Source organism: Dipteris shenzhenensis, chromosome 9, assembly GCF_047967505.1.
Source record: "Dipteris shenzhenensis isolate YYH24624 ecotype China chromosome 9, Dip_SZ_1.0, whole genome shotgun sequence".
NCBI classification, from domain to species: Eukaryota; Viridiplantae; Streptophyta; class Polypodiopsida; order Gleicheniales; family Dipteridaceae; genus Dipteris; species Dipteris shenzhenensis.
In genome coordinates this window covers 12,562,725-12,579,547 of record NC_141604.1, presented here as the reverse complement: position 1 = coordinate 12,579,547, position 16,823 = coordinate 12,562,725, and the positions used below count along the sequence as shown (strand labels likewise).

General features: G+C 44.5%; 1 pseudogene across 1 annotated transcript in view; it reads right to left on the bottom strand.

Moving 5' to 3' along the window:
- LOC147898213 (pentatricopeptide repeat-containing protein At3g09040, mitochondrial-like) overlaps window positions 1-16,416 on the bottom strand; it is a 51,995-nt pseudogene extending 35,579 nt beyond the window's left edge. Inside the window, exons 1-3 of the transcript XR_015541542.1 lie at window positions 16,067-16,416; window positions 15,866-15,942; window positions 13,676-15,777 (exon numbers count right to left, since the gene is read on the bottom strand). The product of XR_015541542.1 is annotated as a pentatricopeptide repeat-containing protein At3g09040, mitochondrial-like (transcript). The remainder of the gene's footprint in view (window positions 1-13,675; window positions 15,778-15,865; window positions 15,943-16,066) is intronic.
- Window positions 16,417-16,823: the final 407 nt, after the last annotated feature.

Here is a 16,823-nt window from a genome sequence, read left to right as displayed (position 1 = left end):
AGTAGCTGGGCTACCACGATGAGGGCACTCTGCAATCCGGTGATTTTCTCCACAACCGTAGCACTTGATTGGTGTGTGATATGTGTTGGGATGTACTTGATTTACATAAAGTGGTATTAGACCCTCTGCACCTTCTACATAGTACACTAGATACTCCACTTCATACTCAAATGGCGAGTCAACTTCCTCGGCTTGTAATTGATGTATGGGAACTACCTGAGGAGCTAGATTTGATGCTCTTGGATATGGTCGTGGATTCAGATTCCTGAGTAGTTGTGGGACTTGTGTCCGAACGAGTACACGATTTAGCCTTGGAACTGGGGGTGCTTGTGCAAGTGTCGGTTGCCTGCATACTAGCATGAGTGCCGCTTGGTATTGTTGAGGGCGAGGCGGGTTGTTGCGCATGTTGAAGATGCAACTGTTCTCATCATGGCTGCCAATGACGCAGATATGGCACCACAACCTTGGTGGTGGATTTGCTTGTGTATTGATCCTAGCTCTTAGGACCGGACACCCATTTGCTATATGATTGGCCATGCACTCTGGACACCATACATTTTCTCGCTGTGGATATGTCTGAGTTGGCGGCTGAGACAAGTGAAGTTTTTGTTCCATGGCCTGCATCATGTCTTCTTTCAGCTTCATGGTCATGGCCTCTAGGCGATCTTCATTTGATGTTTCGGCAGTGGTCTTTGATTTGCCCTTTTTCGAGTGCTTATCGCATGTACTAGATTTGCCGTCATCACTACTAGTGTCTGATGCCATCCTCGATGTCAATGGCTGCCGCATGAGTAGCACTGAAATTTCGTAGTTACTTATCTTTTTCATATCCTTTCAGATTTTCTTTCTTAGTCCTGCAATGAACCATGCCGTGAGGTACTTTGCATCTAGGCATGGGTCACATTTGGCGATTAATCTTTTCATCTTACCTAGGTACGTGCATACATTTTCTCGTCGGCCTTGTTTCGATCTTGCTTAATTGGTGAGTAGGATCATCTTGTAGCCTCTCCGTTTGAAAGCGTGTTTGAATTCTGTTTGAAGTAGGTCCCATGTGGCACGCTCTTCTACTAAAAGGTCAAGGTACCATTCAGACACTTCATCTGTTAAGGCCATGGTAAACCAAACCACTTTGGTTTCATGGGATTGATCTCCAGCTGCTCGGCATGTGGCATCAAAATGCTGGAGGAATCGGGCTGGATCGCCCCGACCATTATATTTGGGAAGTTCCAGTTTTCCCAAGGGGCGTCGGCCTTGATTGTTATTATTTCTTCGATTTAAGAAATTGTTAGCCATTGTGTCGAGGTCGATATCCCCATCATTGTCATGACGGCGTCTAGCCATGTTGGGTCATGGAGGAGTCAAAGGGAGTGGTTGAATGTCAGGGGGGATTCGGGGTAGAGGATTGGCAAGGGCAATTGTTGCAGTGGAGTTTGGCAAGCGTTGGAGTTGGAGACATTGGCCGAAATGTAGCTACATGCAGATTGGGTGAGATTTGCCAAGGGTGTCTCTGCCACAAGTGCGAATGTGGATGAAGTGTTGTTGGGAGGGTTAGAGTGGTGTTAGTTTGTGTAGGGACCGTCATGTTAAGAATGTGCCTAAGATTGTCCTATGTGTGTAGGAAAATGTGCCGGTGTAGATGGATCGTTAATCGGAGGTCACGACATGAAGATATGAGCGAATTTGTGTGAAACGAGGCCTACACGGGGGTGTGAATGAGCGAGTGCTAGGGATTCCAAAATGGTGTGCAATGGGCTGGAAAAATACCCCGTAGCGTGGTGTTTTTTGTGTATGAAATATGGGTTCAAACAGGGTCCAGTTTGGTTCCCAAACGGATGAGTTACGAGGGGTTAAAGTAGGGGTAAAATGTGCTTTTTTTTTCATTTTTTCTTTTTTTTTTTTGGGTGGGGGGTCCTAAGGGTGGTGTGAATGGACTTTAGGTCCAACTGAGGGATTGGAACCAAGTTAATCTAGTTAGGTTAACTAACCTATATCCTCCCAGTTACTGTAATTGGGAGGTTAACCTAACTAAGTGCACTAATTATAGTTAGTGACTAACTCAAGGTTAGTTATCTAACCTAAGGTAAATCGAACCTAGATTAGACTAAACTAACCTAAATGTGACTAACCTAACCTAAGGTTAGGTTACTGGTTAGGTTAGGTTAGTTTTTTTTTTTCAATTTTACTCAGTGTGGGGGGGGTTTGTTGCGCGGCGGCAGGGGGGTTCGAGCAGAAGTGGCAGTGGGGGGGTTTGTTTTCACGCAGCGGTGCAGGGGGTATGTCACGAGGGTGGCGGGGGGAGAGTGGAGGGGGTGGGGGGAAGAGGGGCGGGGGCGGCGAGCAGATACAAAGGGTCAAAGGGAGGGGGTAGACGGGCAGAGGGTGATGGAGGTGCGGGGCAGGGAACGGCACTGGTGCGGAGCAAGCGGGCACCAACAGAGGAGGGTGTTGGTAGGAGGTAGCATAGGTGGGCGGGCATCGTCGCTGGTGGGGTGAGCGTCGCATCACCCGAGACTGGCGCGGCACATGACATCGCCACTGCAGGTGCTGGCCCTCAAAGCAGCAAGGGCCTTAAGGCCCTTGCTTATAGTAGTTAGGTTAGTTTTGTTAGGGAGCGGCCGGCGAGGCAGAGGGGTAGAGAGAGAGAGAGTGTGTGTGTGTGTGTGTGGGAGAGAGAGAGGGGGAGAGAGAGAGAGAGAGAGAGAGAGAGAGAGAGAGTGTGTGTGTGTAAGAGAGAGAGAAAAAGAAAGAGAGGGAGGGAGGGAAAGAGAGTGTGAGAGACAGAGAGAAGAGCGAGGGAAAAAAGAAAGAGAAAGAGAGAGGGACAAGGAAAGAGAGAGAGAGAGAAAGGGGGAGGGAAAGAGGGAGGGGGTGGTGGAGATGGAGGGGGGAGGGGGGAGGGGGAAAGGGTGGTGGAGATGGAGGGGGGAGGGGGAAGGGGGGAGGGGGGAAGGGGGAGGGGGAAGGGGTGGTGGAGATGGAGGGGGGAGGGGGGAGGAGGGAGGGGGAAAGGGTGGTGGAGATGGAGGGGGGAGGGGGAAGGGGGGAGGGCGGAGGGGGGAGGGGGAAGGGGTGGTGGAGATGGAGGGGGGAGGGGGGGAAGGGGAAGGGGTGGTGGAGATGGAGGGGGAGGGGGGAGGGGGAAGGGGTGGTGGATATGGAGGGGGGAGGGGGGGAATGGGTGGTGGAGATGGAGGGGGAGGGGGGCAGGGGGGTGGTGGACAGAGAGAAAAAGAAGAAAAAAAAAAACTTGATGGACGGAAATCCAAAGGGAGGAAGAGGTGGTCACCTGATCACTCTCCAAGTCTTTCTCGATGTAATGGGATTGTTGAGGAACAATGGATAGTGGGTGGATGGCTAGGTTATCACTGTGAGATGGGCTCGAAGTCACTTATAATGTGAGGATGGGAGTAAGGTGGTGGTCGATGGAGAGGGAGGAGTGTCTTGCGTAGGGCTCGGAATGAAGAAGAGGATGGAGGCAAAATGTGAAAGATGAAGAATGAGAGGGTGGAGTGGGTTTTATAGGAAATAAGTTTAGGTTTAGGGTTTAGGTTTAGGATTAAACCCTAAACTCTTCCAGAGCCATAACTTGTTATGGATAGCTCGGTTTGCTCTTCTGCAAAAAGGTGAAATGATCAAAATTGCAAGCTCTACGCATTCGTGTCCACTACCTGGCCTGATTGTTTATCAAGTGGCTTCTATTTAAGAAATAAAGAAAATTTCTTAAGGTAGTAACCCAAGGTTGATGCTTGGGGTAGATATGTTTGGCTAGAAATGGAAAAAAAAACTCTCTCCTTGCACTTGAGTGTTATGTTCGTGAAAGTTTGAAGTAGTTTCATTTTTACACATACCTGCGTATGTTTATTCGTTATTTGAGATGCTAGTCTCCCCAGCAGTGGCACCAAATGTTGGCTCTTTTCTACTGCTTTCATAGGAAGAGCTTAGGACCTCGAGTCGTGTTCTGTTGAGAGACGTAGCCTTAAGTGTGGTAAGCAAACAAAGTGCATGCATGTGTAAAAGGAATGTGTATCATCATGGTTGAGGTAATGAAGGCTTTCGCCTTCATTGGGGGTTGCAGGGTTTAGGAGGAGTTTAAGGGTTAGAAGAGGTTCAAGGGTTAGAAGGAGTTCCAAGGTTTAGAAGGAGGTTCCAAGGTTTAAAAGAGGTTCCAGGGTTAGAAAAAGGATCCAAGGTTGAGGTAGAGTACATGGTGGAAAACTCGTCTCCCTCGTAGATCATGGAGGTTAAGGGTTGAGGAACTAAGGGTTTAGGAGGAGCATAGGAGTGGGAGAGGAAGAAGGTGTAAGAGCATGGGGGAAAGAGGAGAGAGAAGGGAGGAGGAGGAGGAGGAGGGAGGAGGAGGAGGAAGAGGAAGGAGGAGAGGGAGAGGATTGGGTTGCAAGGTTGGAGGAGAGGGGAGGAGGGGTTGCAAGGTTAGGACATGCTTTTGGACGTGGAGTGCAAGGAAGCATGGACACTTGAGACAATTGCTTGGAATACCAAAGTAGAACTCAACACAATGCCCAAAGAGTGTGGCTTCATTCCATTATGGGGTATATATACAAGTTGGAGAGCTTCTCTCTCTGCATGTAGGAAGTGTAACACATTCTCTCTCCGCATGTAGAACTTGCATGTAGAACTTGCATGTAGAATGTGCATGTACAAGTTGTATGTAGAACTTGCATGTACAAGTCACATGTAGGAGTTGCATGTAGAAGTCGTATGTAGAAGTCATATGTACAACTCGCATGTAGAACTTGCATGTACAAGTCGCATGTAGGAGTTGCATGTAGAAGTCGTATGTACAACTCGCATGTACAACTTGCATGTACAACTCGCATGTACAACTCACATGTCGAAGTTGCATGTAGAAGTTGTATGTAGAACTTGCATGTACAAGTCGCATGTAGGAGTTGCATGTAGAAGTTGTATGTAGAATTCGTATGTACAACTCGCATGTAGAACTTGCATGTACAACTCGCAAGTAGGAGTTGCATGTAGGAGTTGCATGTAGAACTTGCATGTAGAACATGCAAGTTAGATTTCTAAGAGGGATTATTTCTAGCCTTATGCAAGTACAAGTGAAGCTTTGCTGCTACTCTACACACACATTCTGTTCTACCTAAGTCCATGTTGGCACAGAGATAACAAGGCTTCTTATACTTTTCCAAAATAGCAGACTTGAAATTTTTGAAAATAGATGTGTAAGCTTCACGACTTACATCGGCAGTATCACAAGCTACAAGCATCTCCTTTGCATCCACAATATCCTTGAAGTCCTTCATCACCTCTTCAGCAACTTGCACACGTAGGCACTTGTGTCTTGGGTCCTTAGTATCCCAATAACATCGCTTGACTTCAATAAACTAGCTAGAGCATATGAACAGTCAATATCATCCCCGTCCATTCTTTCCATCACATCTTCCATGAAGTTCCTAAAGAAGAACACAATAAAAGCTTAGTCACAAACAATGTAGCACAAAAGAGTGTAATCTCATTGGAACATTTGATAACCAACCTTGTAGCCCGGACTCTCCTCTTTCTAGCACCACCAGTGGGTGCCAATGCATCCATGTTATGTAAGTACCTTCTTTTCCTCTCCTTCAATCCCAAAGGTGTTTCTTTCATCTTTTGCACTCATTCTTCTACCTTCTCTCATTCCTTCTCTACGGCTCATCGAACTTGATTGTATATAGATCTTTCCAAGCCTTTTTTGGACTTAGCTAGCTTACACAGTGACTCTTCTAATTTATGTCGCTCCAAGTCCAATGCATTTCGCTCCAAGTACAATGCTTTGGATTTATCATGAAGATCCTGGTTCTTCCTTTGAAGATCCTACATAGAGTTATGCATTGCAACAATGGTGCTATTTCCTAAATGTGCTAGCATCTCTACTTGGGCTCTGCGCATCTCGCTTGCTTGCATAGCCATTGACTGAGCATTGTTTAACCGATTGCAATAACCAAGAAACCCTGCATGTCCATTTCCAACAAACCAAACTAGCTCATGCATTGTATGGAAAGGAGGGCTCTTTTGGTTGGCAGGATCTAAAGGATACAAGGATCCTTCTACCCAAAGGTCAAGATGATTCTTTCCTTGCGAACGAAGACTGTGGATTTTGGAAGCTCCCCTCAATCCTAGACTACGTGTGCTTGCATATTCAGACTCCAACTCTAAGTGAACCTAGTACTTGTTGGAGACGTCCTCGAATGGTGCCATGACTAAAGGAGTGCAAAGAAGGAGAAGTTGCGGAGATGCAGGCTTGAAGGAGTAGCACGCAAGAAGAGGGAGGGCGAGGAGGAGGAGGGATGGGGGAGGGAGGACCAGTAGTTGAAGAGGAGGAAAGGGGGGCAGACCACCAGGTGTGGAGGGTGAGGAGGAGTAGGCATGGAGGAGGAGGGAGGGAGGAGGGAGGAGCAGGAGGGAGGGGGGAGGAGGAGTAGCAATGGAGGAGGAGGGAGGGGAGGGGAGGAGGAGTAGGCATGGAAGAGGGAGGGAGGGGGAGGGCAGAAGGAGCAGGCGTGGAGGAGGGAGAGAGGGAGGGGGAGGAGGAGGAAGGGGGAGGAGGGAGTGAGGAGGGGGAGGGGGAGGGGAGGGGAGGGGAGGGGGAGGAGAGGAGAGGGGAGGGGGAGGGGGGAGGGAGGGAGGGGGAGGAGGAGGAAGTGAGGAGGGGGAGTGAGGGAGGGGGAGGGAGAAGGGGAAGGGAGGGAGGGAGGAGAGAGAAGGAGCGTGGGAATTCAAAATTTGAATTTTGAATTTTGAATTTTTTGGTTCCCACCTAGGAGTAAGAGTTGTGTAAGAGGTGGGGTCGCTTTTGGGCTTAACCCACCTAGGTGAGGGGGGGTTAAGACTTTTTGGGACCTACGTTGGCCCTTTCATTAGGACTAATCCATTTCTTAATCCATTCCTTATGAGGCCCTTTTGAGACCCCAATTCTCCCCTAATGTGGATAGAATATTCCTTGACAAATGATCATTTATGATTCATTAATGGGTATGGATTACCCCCCATATGGTCTGATGCACCATGGTTGTGTACCAATCTTGTTCATGCTTTTTTTGAAAAAAGTTGGATGAGCACTAACCCATGCTTCTTTTTATTTAATGCAAAATCAATTTTTATAATTCACTATACTCTTAAATCTAGAAGGTTGTTCATGCTCCTAGGTAAAGCAATGACAAACCAGGGAGCACATGCATTACCTATCCACCCCGGTCAAGCTATATTGTTATAACATATGGTTTATTTAGATGGTGGCTAGTAAGTGGACCCTAACCTCTGAGCCTAGACTACCTGACGGATTCGACACTGTTGTACCAATTTTATACATATTTCATGTACACTTATATAATGAAAATTTTATAATTCACCCTTATTCGAGCTTCATGTGCCATGTTGTTAAAAGGTAACACACACTCAAAGTATTCTCTTTTACTCTATTGACAAGTGAGCACCTTTAAACACAAAATAAAAAGCAAACACGAAGAAAATAATACTAATAATTTTAAGAAAAGAGGGATGCATTCTTCAATTCACTAAAAGTTCCAACAAAGATTTTGCGTTAATGCAACTCATGAAAGAAGTGGTCTTGAGACTCGAGAGCAGAGAAAACCTGCAAATTATATAAATCGACTTGCAATGTTTTCATCTTCACATGTAGAAAATATTGAAACCTAAAAAACTATATACAATGAATCTGCAAAGTTTCATCTCCACATGTTAAAAAACAAGGGAGTACATGATGTGTTCGACAAGGCTGCCTTTTTAACTTTTATGGAATAGATTGATAGTCGATGTGAGGGGGGAGAGGGAGCGCTTGCACATGACACAGAGAGAGAGAGAGAGAGAGAGAGAGAGAGAGAGAGAGAGTAATGGAAGGGATGAGTGCCAAATATTGATTGGGAGGATGGGATGAGTGTCCAAAATCATTCTGGAGGACACTTCTCATGAAAAGTGTTAGTAGAGTGGCCGCCTGGCAAGGCAGCGCTAATATTTTCTCAATTTTGTAAAATTTTGAGAAATTTTAGGCGATTTAGTCATTTGAGTCAGTGTTCACAAAAACCTGCAAAGCCTTGCAATGGAACTACAAAATTTTGGGTTTCACCTGATAGTTTCATATTTGCAAGTTTGTGGAAATTGTTCTTGTATGTGTTTCCTAGGGATTTGACTTGCAAGATTGAAATTGGAAATTTTATGAATTTGAGTTGATAAAACATGCATGTTTTTTAGTGGATTACATTATAGAGTCAAGGTTTTTTAAGCATGCATGGCTACATGTATAAGACCTTGAGCTTACGGTTTAGAGAGAAGAGAGAGAAAGAAGATCATCATCTATGGAGGAGGATCAAGATAAGCTTATCTCCCTTATAGCCTATAAGGCTTTGCCACGTTTGGCTAAGCCACCTCTAAACTAGGTCTTTACTTAAACTGCGCATCTTCCATGCTACAATTAGGTGTTCAACTTGTTCACGTTTTGGGAATTTCATGATGCGTTCAACTCTTAAGTCTGCACCTCGCCTCAATTCCAATCATTGTTGAAGATTTGCCCATTTGTGGGTCTTCTTTAGGCCGCCTTACCTTTCCTACCTTACTTGCCTTCCTGCCTTGCCTTTCCTCATTGCACCCTTTTGCTCTGTCTTCACCTTCATCTTTTTATCCTCTTCATCTTCGACCTTCTCTGCTTCAACAGCCTACACTGGTGGAGCTTCTTCCTCTCGATCCACTTCCTTCACTTCCTCAGTACCGCAGCCTGCTTAGAAGCCTGCTTAGAGGTGAGTTCATACGACCTTCCTTCCAGGCTCGGTCCTCATCCATCAAATACACAAGCAATCCAGCCCGGCCTCCAGCTACCATGAGATGGCCATTTAACGCAGCAGAGGCCATTCCAAAAACCTCAGCTGAAAAGAATCGCTTGGGCCTAGAATTGGAGGAATGCTGACTCGTTTCTTGTTTCAACGTCAATAGCTAGCCAAGAGGTCCATTTGGAGTTGAAACGATGTATCAATCGCTCCTTCTCCTTGTTGTAGCTGGGCAATAGTGTATTATATTACTAATATGCTTACCTTTGAGTCATATCGAGTATATTTACATGCTTTGGGCTTTCCGTATTTTCTTCATGGCGGGTTGATGACGATGGTTATTATTGTTGATTGTTGCTCATTAGTTCTTATTCTAGAAGCACAAAAGGCTTCCTCTTGTATCTTTTTCGATCTCCAAAACATTTACGAAGCTGTCTATTGGTAATGAGTAACAAAAATGACATTTTTCATTGTCTTTCGAAGATGTTTTATTCACTCTATTGTCTTTGTTTCAACAACAGCAATGTCCACTCAGGTCTAGTCTTTGGTGCTTGTGGAGCATCATTTGGAGTTTCGCTTGAATTCCAGGTAAGCTTTTTTCCCTTCAAAATCTTATGATGTTGTTTTCTGAGGTTTGGACTCTTGTTCTCCTACCGGTCTCATATTAGCAGATTTTTGCTTTTGAGTGTAGTTGGAGCGCTCCATCAAGGGTTTTATTTTTTGAGTGCAAGTTGCTACGCATCTACAATCTTTATGTTCTTTCATAGCATGTTGTCTTCTATCTTTCTGTTCTTACATAGCATTTTCCATTCTTTCGAATGTACCATAATATATAATGGGCTTTCTTATGAGTTTTTGTGAGGAATATCTCTAAGCTTTCATTGTATTTAATATGAATAGATTTAGGTCTAAGCATGAGTCAAAGGCAAACAACTCTTTTTGCTTTTCCTAGGTTGACAAGAGTGATATCTTAAAGTTTCCATGATGCGCTTCTACTCTCCCACTCCCCAACATGTGGTATCAGAGCCTCCTTGAGCCTCTAGTCCATTCTAGCTCCGAAATGCCACCTCATCATCTTCTTCTCCACCCTCTTCCTCATTTCTATCCTCTTTCTCTCAAGAATTGCAGAGCTCCATTCTCTGTCCTCACGCAACCATTCACCGAGCCCTATGAACTAAAGAATCCCCTTCTTAGGGCGCACCTCTGACACCAAGCATTCCCCAAAATTTTGTGTGTATAGCCCATGCCGACACTATCTCTGCCCAATGAAGTTTCTTGAAATTCTTTGTGCTGGAGTGCAATTGCACCAATTGCTTCAAGCTACAGTAGGGCAATGCTGTAAGGAGTTTGCTGATTGATTTTGAGCTCAAGTGGTGCAATGAATGTGGAAAAGGCGCAATCCTCACAAGCAAATTTGCGCAAGTCTCTGTCAGTTCTCCTGGGTGGACAATCTCTGGTATCAGACCTTCAAATGCGCATTAAAAGCCCTCCCAGTTATGCTTCATAGTGTTTGAATTAAGGCCTCCAAGTTACTTTGTTTTTGCACTACAATTTTGAGCATTTTTTGTTATTGAATGCTTGATGCAAGCTTAGAGATGACTCATTGACAAAACATTCTCAGTTGAAAATGCCTAGTTCTTGTTTCTCTTCAAATGCTTCATATGTGAAAGAAAAGAAGAAGAAATAAGCACCTAGATATGTCAATAGGAAGGTGACAAAACTTGTGAAGGAAAAGTCACATTGATACAAAAAGATTAGGATTTTCTGATTTTATGGCTTGCAATATGCACTTGTATGGTTGAGACTCATAGCCATTTGTAAGAGAGCAGACACTACCTAAACATAAAGGTAAGACCCTCTCATGGACACCTTTAAGATAGACAAATTCAATGGCCAAGGCTTCCATACTTGACAAATGAAAATCAAATTTGTGCTTATAAAGGAGAATTTGTGGGATTTGGTCAAGTCAGGGAATCAATCATCACAAGAAGGTGAATCTACCACATCCAAAGGTAAAGGAAAGGCAAGTGACTCTACTTCAACAACATCAGTAGATGCTAAAAGGTTTCAGAAAGCCTATGCAATCATTGCATTAGGTTTGGAAGATGATTATATGCATCATATTTCAGATTTGGAATCTCCTTCTGAGACTTGGCATAAGTTAGATGTGTTATTTCATGTTTGCTCTCATACTTTTTAAGTTGAATTTGAAAATTAAGTTCTTTGAACTTAAGATGGATGGAGACACTGTTGCATCTCATGTTAAAACTATAAGGAGTCTTATCACAATTGGCCTCAATCAACTCTCCAGTCACTGAAGATGACGCAATGGCTATGCTCTTGAAGAGTATACCTCCGAATTTCGACTATGCTATGACTACTTTGAAGAATCTTCCCCAACCAACACTAGAGAAATCATCAATACTCTACAAGAAGAAGAAGAGAGAAAACTTCAAGAAAGGTAGAGTTTGAAACTCAAGCACTTGCAGTGAATTTCTCATCAAAGGGCAAGTACAAAGCATGCAAGCATTGTGGAAAGAGCAATCATCTTGAAAAAGATTGCTATAAGATCAATCCTTGCACCTATTGTGGCAAAAACAATCACTTTAAGGAGTTTTGCAATGAAAAGAAGAAAGACAAGGTGAAACTGGTTGAAGAAAGAACTCCATTAATAAATGCAGTCTCAAATTTTGTGGTATCGTCAGCAAATGAAGAGGAAGATAAAGATTGGACCTTCTAAATTCTAACATCTTTAAACTTTTATCATCACTTGGTCATGTAGTCAATGTTGTCTACCTAGAGTAGTACTCTAAAAAGAATGTTATGGTTATGTGTTTTAGTCCTTATAGTCTTTGTAAATTACCTCTAGTCACCATGTGATGTAGGCCATGTGATGTCTTTGCTTCCATGGTACCTCTTGCAAACATGAGAAACTAGGTCCACACAAAGGCCTAAGATTAATCCTTGTATATGCAAGAGAGAACCATTTGGGGGAGGTTATCCCATTTTGTAAATCTTAACCCTTAGGCACCTTTGCTAGAATGAGATCCTAGCCATAGATTTATCCTTGACTACCATGAAATGGCCTATGAAGCTATGTGACTGGATGTATCCTTGACATAGCATGAGGCAAACCCTTGAGGAAGGGTATGTTGGAATATGTGTGATCAAGGGCTTGCTATATGATCATGTATGTGTGTGTGCGCGCGCGCGTAAAGCACACTTAGTGCTATGAGGTGTCTAGACCATGACACAGGTGATGTAATGAGAGGTTTCTCTATCACAATGAATAGAATACACTCTTCGGTTCCCACTCCCTCTTTCCATGATGCACTTCTACTCTCACTCCCCAACAGACACCTCCAAATTATTCCTTGCTCCTCTGCTACTGCAGCACGCCTTGAACCAAATGCTGGGATCACGGATCATCCCTACACATCACCTCGAATCTACGTGACAAAAGCCTTCAAACATTGTGTTTAATTACTACCCTCCCTTAGTCCTTGGCCGACCCAATGTTTGATACTGCACGAGGGTGATGCAGTGCGAAAGCTTACATGAGAGAGAGAGAGAGAGAGAGAGAGTTGACACATGAATGAGGCAATGGCTATATACAACAAGGGAATCACCAGATGAGGTGGAGAAAAATGCTCCAAGAGATGATAAACAAGTGAGTACAAGTACTCGTGAACACTGCCTTAAGTTCTACCAGATGCAAACGATTTTCAAGATGAATGGGCGATGCAACTGCTTGCAAATGCAAAGAGATTTGCAGTGTGTGTGTGTGTGTGTGTGTGTGAGAGAGAGAGAGAGAGAGAGAACTAAAATAGAAGGGGGCCACTTGGCAACAAATTGTGTGGGGCACTTCTTAACAAAACTGTGAGTATAGCGCTGCTTGGAAGGCAGTGCTAACAAGAGGAGGGCAGGGCCTTATATAGGCCTGCCATGTGGCCGACCCAAGGCCGGTCAACAAACCAGGCCTGGTCGGTTGACCCAACCAGGGTTAACGGCTAAAATGGCTTGGCCAGGTGGCCCTACAACCTGGACCATGCAGCCCTCCCTAGAGCCTTGGAATTGGCCTCCAATCAGAGGAATGCCTAGCCTGAATCAGGTGGGCACACCCACAAATCAGCCCTCACTCACTATGAGTTGCACATAACTCCAATAATTGTAGATGCGTTAGAATCACGATGCTCTTTGATATCAGTGCAGCAGCTGCGTGAATGTCAATACAAATCAATTGCCTTTGTGGGTGTATTGATTAGGGCACACGCCTAAGCCCACATAACCCATCATTTTTTGCATCAATGGATATGTCTCATGACACCGAATGCAATTCTTGGACATACACTTCCTCTCTCATTTTAGAAGTAAAACCTCCTAACTCTGCATTTATGTTTTTACTTTGGGAATGTGTTGTATCCCCTACTGAAAATGAATGCACAATCTTGCTATCGTCAGTCCAACTCTGTCCTAACTTCTTCCATGCGTGTTTTTCAACTCTCATTGCCTCAACTTTCTTCTCTTGCTCCCGCATGTGAGCAACTGCATAAATGTTCGACATCAGGACATAAGATGCAGCATCATTCACATCCAATTGAACCGCCTGTTCAAAGGCCAGTCTTCCAAGCTCGACATTACCCCACTTACGACAAGCACCCAACACAATATGCCATGCCGTAAGATTAGGATGGAAAGGCATCTTCTTTACCAACGCTACCGCCTCATCTAATTGGCCTGCTCTGCCAAGGAGATCAACCATGCTAATGTGGTGCTCAATACTTGGAGTGATGCCATAGTCTCTGTTCATGGCCTCAAAGTAATTCTGTCCCTTCTCCACTCGACCTGTGTGACTGCATACAGTAAAAACGAAAGAGAATGTGAGACAGTTTGGCTTTATCCCTTCTCCTCTCATTCTCTCAAGCATATGGAAAACAATATCACTTTCTCCTTGCTGGGCATATCCTGCAATCAGTGCAGTATATGTGAATATGTCTCGGACTGGCAGCTTGTCAAACGATTCCTGCGCTTCTCTAAGAAAGCCACATTTAGCATACATATCCACCAAGGTGTTGCCAACACCAAGATCTGTTTCCAGCCCATTTCTAGAAATATTGGCATGTATTTCTCGGCCCTTGTCTATGGCGCCTGTGCTGCCACATGCTTTCAAGCTGCAAACAAAGGTGACAATGTCTGGAGAGAGACTCTCCACTTGCATCTGTTCAAGACAGTTCAGTGCTTCCTCACCAAGCCCCTGTTCTGAATATCCTGCGATCAGTACATTCCACGAGACCTCATTTCGAACTGGCAGCTTGTCAAACGCTTCTTGTGCTTCCAACATTGAGCCACATTTGACATACATATCCACCAACGTGCTGCCAACAACAAGATCTCTTTCCAGCCCCTTTCTGGCTACCTCGGCGTGCATTTCTCGGCCCTTATCCATGGCTCCTATGCTGCCACAAGCTTTCAAGCTGCAAAGAAATGTGACAGAATTTGGAGAGAGACCCTCCAGTTGCATCTGTTCAAAACAGTCCAGCCCTCCCTCACCAAGCCCATGCTCGGCATATCCTGCGATCAGTGCATTCCAGGACACCTCATTTCGAACTGGCAGATTGTCAAACACTTCCCGTGCTTCCGCAAGGAAGCCACAGTTGGCATACATATCCAGCAAAGTGTTTCCAATAACAAGATCTTTTTCCAGCCCCTTTCTGGCTATCTCAGCATGTATTTCTTGGCCCTTGTCTATGGCTCGTATGCTGCCACAAGCTTTCAAGCTGCAAACGAACGTGAAAGCATCTTGAAAGAATCCTTCCAGTTGCATCTGTTCGAGATGATTCAACGCTTCCTCACCAAGTCCCTGCTCGGCAAATGCTGCAATCAGAACATTCCATGAGACCTCATTACGAACAAGCAGTTTGTCAAATGCTTCCTGTGCTTCCACAAGTGAGCCACATTTGGCATACATATCCACCAAGGTGCTGCCAACAACAAGATGTCTTTCCAGCCCCTTACGGGATATTTCGGCATGCATTTCTTGGCCTCTGTCCAAGGCTCCTATGCTACCACAAGCTTTCAAGCTACAAATAAACGTGACAGCATCTGGAGAGAGACCCTCCAATTGCATCTGCTTGAAACAGTTCAGAGCTTCCTCACCATGCCCATGCTCGGCATATCCTGCTATGAGTGCAGTCCAGGAGACCTCGTTCCGAACTGGCAGCTTTTCAAACACTTCCCGTGCTTCTGCAAGCGAGCCACATTTGGCATACATATCTACCACAGTGCTGCCAACAAAAAGCTCTCTTTCCAGCCCCATTCTGGCGATCTCGGTGTATATTTCTCGGCCTCTTTCTGCATCTTTCAGCTTAGCACAAGCCTTCAGCAAGGCAATGAACGTACACTTGCTAGGATATACAGAATCCGCTTTCATTTTCTCGTAGAGATTGATAGCATGCTTTGGATCCCCGATTTCAATATAACCACAGATAAGAGAAGTCCAAGAATACGCATTCCGATCAATCAACTTGTCAAAAGCCTGCTGAGCATCGGTCATGCTTCCAGCTTGGACCAACAATGGGACAAGGTAGTTTTGGAAAGATCTATGATTTTCCAGCCCATTTTTGCATATATAGGCATATAAGCGCTTGGTATAGACTAGATTTTTCTTTGTTCTGCACTTCTGCAAGATGCATGTAAGATTCTGAACTGAAGGCGGCTGGGACATCTGCTCTATAGACGTGAGTGCCTCCTCTAAGCTGATATCACAGCCACTCTTCTCACTCGGTTCTTGGGATTTAGATGCATTGAAATTTAGTCCACCCTTGCCACGCTCCTCCACCAAGACACGGTCTTGGGCCTGACCAGTGGAAGCTTTGGGGTTTTTTTCGAGCATGTCTTTAACCCAACATGGATTGTACCAGCCGTCTATCCATAGGGAATCCTTTGTAATCATATGCTTGAAATCTGGAGATCTTGGGTTTTTCTGTTGTTAAGGTTCACAAGAGACTCGTCAAACTAGCCAATCTACAAATTTGTGCAAATCCTTGAGTTAAGACTGGTCGCATACTTACTTTACTATCTCGGTTGTCCCACCACTTGGAGGGATCCCTGAAGTACTCCTTCCATAAGCGCTCGGTCCCTGACATACCTGCGAAGCACCAAACACAATCCAAAACCAATTGCTAGTTGGATAGGTAAAAATACGTACAGCCCTACTGTACAGTTGTACTACTAAATCACCCATGCAAAAAGGCACCAAAGGGCTGCATTACCGGAACACGAACGTTCCTCCATCACTGCTGCGCTCTCCTCGCGGGAAGCCAATTGCTTGAGCAGACGAGCTGCCAACCAGTGGGAGTGTGGATCTTCGTTACGAAAAAACCCAGGGCCATGCATCTGAGCGACGATAGGGCTGCATAATTTCGTTGAGGTTGCGTCCGATGTAGGACAGGGACCTCTCCCTCGTGTAGATGTGTTCATCCCGGCAGTGATGAGGGATAGCTGATGATGTGAACTCAATTTATACTACAATATTCATCAACTTTTTTCTCCATTTCAAAATTTTGAATGTTTTTCTTCAGAATTTGTAGCTCAAACCAGTGTTCCCCAAAAATATTTTCGGTTGCAGAATGAGAAACCTGAAATCTCAAAGTTTGTAGGTTTTTGGTCATCAGAAACTTTAGATTTTATGATTTGCCCTTATGAGTAGGGAAATTTGAGCACTTACCCACAATAAAATTTTACACTTTGTCAACAAGGCCTTTGAAAAACTGCATCCACATATCCTAACAGTTTTAAAATTTTACATTTATGATTTTAAAGGAATTGTAGATAATATTGAAGTTATGGAAATGTGAATGGACATGTTACAAGAAGGAACATAGTTGCTCATACATTCATGAAAATATAGATGAAAATACATTCAGGAAAACATGTGGATACATCTTCATAAAACCCTTTCCAATCTGATGTTGCTTGTATTTTAAATATATGATATTCCCTCTTCAATGCTCAACCATCAATCAAACA